Source organism: Poecilia reticulata, linkage group LG12, assembly GCF_000633615.1.
Source record: "Poecilia reticulata strain Guanapo linkage group LG12, Guppy_female_1.0+MT, whole genome shotgun sequence".
In the NCBI taxonomy this organism is placed as follows: domain Eukaryota; kingdom Metazoa; phylum Chordata; class Actinopteri; order Cyprinodontiformes; family Poeciliidae; genus Poecilia; species Poecilia reticulata.
Genome location: NC_024342.1, coordinates 6512749 through 6516573, shown reverse-complemented (window position 1 = coordinate 6516573; position 3825 = coordinate 6512749). Strand labels below are relative to the sequence as shown.

The 3825-nt window shown below is 40.5% G+C and overlaps 1 long non-coding RNA gene across 1 annotated transcript; it reads right to left on the bottom strand.

The window, feature by feature from the left end:
* Positions 1-595: 595 nt before the first annotated feature.
* LOC103473369 (uncharacterized) lies at positions 596-998 on the bottom strand. Its single transcript, XR_535012.2, has 2 exons — positions 903-998; positions 596-671 (listed from the first exon to the last, which is right to left on the bottom strand). It is a non-coding gene; the product is annotated as an uncharacterized LOC103473369 (long non-coding RNA).
* Positions 999-3825: the final 2827 nt, after the last annotated feature.

The following is a 3825-nucleotide window of genomic DNA, read 5'->3' as shown; positions in this document are numbered from 1 at the left end:
TCGACGGGGGAAAACATCACGTAACACGTCTGAGGTAATGACAGGGAAGCCTGTTTGCCCACTGTATGAGCCTCAGCATACAAAGCCCTGCCTAACAGGGTGCCTGAGAAAAAAGAAAAAAAAAAAGCCTTTTATGGTTTCCTGACGGAAAGCACACAATGACAAAATGACCGATTAGTTTGATGAAACAGTTAAACTTTTAGCGATAGGGGAAAAAAACTCAGGAGGGGAATTCGATTTTGATAATAACTAAATTTTTACCCGACTAGATGAGAAATTTAAGCCAAAAAACAGATGTTAAAATAATTAACAGAACCTTAGGAAAAAGAATGTACCTTTTTGCACTAATGCACCAAAATAAAACTCAGTGGAACCAGCAATAAGTAAGCAGAGTTCACCTTTGGTGGACCAGAAAACAAACATAGGTCTTGATTTATAACTTAACCTTTAATACAAACTTAATTTTTGAAATAATCTTCAAATTTTTCAACATTGCACTATTATACAAAAACTGACAGGCCAAGTTATAAGGACATTAATTATAGAAACAGTCAAGAGGACTGATAACTTTAGAAGAGATGCAGAGATCCATAGCTCAGGTAGATAACAGGAACATTTTTATTGTCCATAAATCTGGCTTCAATGGAAGAGTGACAAGAGGAAAATCATCCCTGAAGAGTACAATAAATAATCCAGTTTAAATAATAGTCAAGTTTGTTTGTATAGCACATTTCAGCAACAAGACGGTTCAAAGTGTTTCACACCATGAAAACATCATACAGTCACCAATTATGGAACACGCAACACATTTTGCCAAATGCCATCGTCAAGCAAATACACATCAAATGTGTTATCAATGGTTGACTTATTAGTAAACAAATGTAACAGGTGGGTTTTTAGACCTGATTTTCAGGAAGTAGGTGTTGTAGCCGTTTCAGTTTTCTGGACGTCTGTTCCAGATTTGTGGTGCAGAGAAGTCGAATGCTGCTTCTCCATGTTTGGTTCTGGTTCTGGGGATGCAGAGCAGAACCAGAACCAGGAGACTTGAGCGCTGTGGACTAAAGATAAATGTATGGGTGAGTTTTTCTCAGTCTTTTAAGCCTGAAAATGTTCTTCAGGTGATAGAAGGCTGATTTTATAACTGCCTTTGTGTGTCTCTGAAGGCTCAGGTCTGAGTCCATCACTGAGTCCATCAGGCCTGGTCACTAGTTTCTAGTTGTAGCAGCTGCTAGAAAGTCCAACATTGGTCACTTTGGAAATCATCTTAGAATGGTCCAGTCAAAGTGTTCCTACAAAGTGCTGATTCCTTATTACCCTTGTCTACTTTACAGTTATACTATTTGTGTTGGTCTATCCCATAAAATCCCAATAAAGTACATTTTGACAAAATACTTTTGTAAAGTTTTGCATTTGTGAAATATTTGAGAAGCTAAAGCAAAAAAAGAAAAAAAAAAGTCAAACAGCTGATAAAACAGTCATCCTGCAGAGGAGGACAGATGACCTGAACTGACCAAATGGAGGGGAAGGAGCTGAAACAAAAAGTTCCGGAGAGGCGTCAAACCGCACAGGTCTGGGACATTCCTGAGCATCATAAAGGGAATGTTTGCCTTGGGGCGTTTATACAAATGTTCTTACAAGTGTCTGTCTATCTGTGGAGGTTGATCTTCACTCATTGTGACTTGAATTAGTGGCTCTTATTAGGGTTTTATGGTGACTTTTTGCAGGTTTGATGGAGGTACTGAAAGGCCTGATGGCAAACCAGCTGTGGAAACACATCCAGACACTTCTGAGGATACCCGAGGGGCGGATCAAAACAAGAAAACAACACCATGAAAGGCTTCTTCGGAGCTTTTCTGTCAAGTATTCGTTTTATTTAGAGCCGCTCCTCGTATCTGCCGAAGTTAAGGAATCTAGAGCCCCGGTGTGATATGTAGCAGGGTGGCGTTAAAGCACCACAAAATGACTCTGGGTGCAGCTACAGGGGGGGAGCCTTCGACTCAAAACCGACGGTGGCACGTTGACAGGTTTTAGAGAGAAAAATGTCAAGAACCTAAATTTATTCAGACCAAAAATTGTCTTCAATTCTGACAAGGTATTTAGAACCAACTTTCTCTTTAAGTGACGGATGAAACCACTGTTTTAATTCTGTGACAGTTCAAGCTGCAGCGGAGATGCAATTAGCCTGGGAGGCATCTAAACTCCCTTAGAAGGAACAGTATTTCTGAAAATGTCAAACGCTTCTTTGAGCCTCTTAATTAGGCTTATATCTATCTATTTTTTTTCTCCGTTTCAGTGAAACTGTATGCAGTTACTCCCACCGCACATTTAACAAGCGGCTGCAACTCACAGCCGATTCTGATTTGAGAAACAAGGTGATTTATTTATTTTTTWAAATAAGAATGCACAGAGCAAAAGAGCAAGAAAAAATATTGCACATTTGCAGTTTTTGCAACACTCACACAGGATGTTTTATAATGTGTATGGCCGGATTCTGACGCACGCTTTTTCTTATTTTGAAGAAAATGTTCCTATGACTTTGAGACGTACCATCCTCCAGAAGCAGATTGTCTGGAATTACTTTGGTTTTGGAGCAGAATCACAAATAATCTAAAAATCAATAACAGGAAATTATAGGGGGGCTGCACAGTGGCGCAGTTGGTAGAGCTGTTGACTTGCAGCAAGAAGGTTCTGGGTTTGATTCCCGGCCCGGGGTCTTTCTGCACGGAGCTTGCTTGTTCTCCCAGTGCATGTGTGGGTTTTCTCCAGGTACTCCGGTTTCCTCTCACGGTCCAAAAACATGACTGTCAGGTTAATTGGCCTCTCCAAATTCTCCCTAGGTCTGAGTGTGTGTGCATGGTTGTTTGTCCTGTCTGTTTCTGTGTTGCCCTGTGACAGACTGGCGACCTGTCCAGGGTGAACCCTGCCTCTCGCCCGAAACGTTAGCTGGAGATAGGCACCAGCAACCCTCCCAACCCCACCGAGGGACAAGGGTGTAAAAACAATGGATGGATGAGTTAAAACCAAGAACAGAATTTGGGCAAAGTTTGTAGGTATCAACAAACTACTTTTGCTTACTGATATTAAAACCAGAAATATATTTTTAAAAGAAAAATACAAAAAATATATAACTTGAGAGCAAATCAAAACATCTTTTTTGAGCTAGCATTGAGAAACGACAATACAAAAATTAAATACAATTTCAAGAGAATCTGAAACTATAAGTATCGATCTTATCATTCTAGTATCGATCGGATACTGACACCAACTTCGTATCAATATTATTGACACTTTGGATCTCTAGTATCTAGTCTAGCGGTTCTCAACGTGGGTGGTACCGCCCCCCAGGGGGCGTTCAGAGGACGGCAGGGGGCGCTGGCGGTCATTTTTACAAAAGGGGGGCGCTGGGATGCATTTAGGGGGCGTTTGGTCAAAGGTAAACTTTACACCTTAAATGCACAACAATGCCAAATTAGACTTTGAGCAACTTGGTAAAACTGTATTGTGTAACATTAAATCATGCTTGGCTGCAACTGTATCAATGGCAGCTCTTCTTCTATTCAGTGTTTGTTAGCTTCTGTTAGCTTCTTGGCGCAGCTCCGCTCTCCTGCTACTAGTAGCTTCACCGCATCAGTTCAGCGTTACACCGGCTGATGACATTGCTGTGATTCATTTTGTCTGTTATTTTTGTACATATGTTTTGCCAGTTCTGTGATCATGTCAAAGCAGCAATTTATATTAAAAAGTGTTTTATTTCCGTTTGAAAGCTGCCCGCTTCCATGGAAGGACAACAGAAAATCGCTCTTATAAACATGTAATTACTAAAAT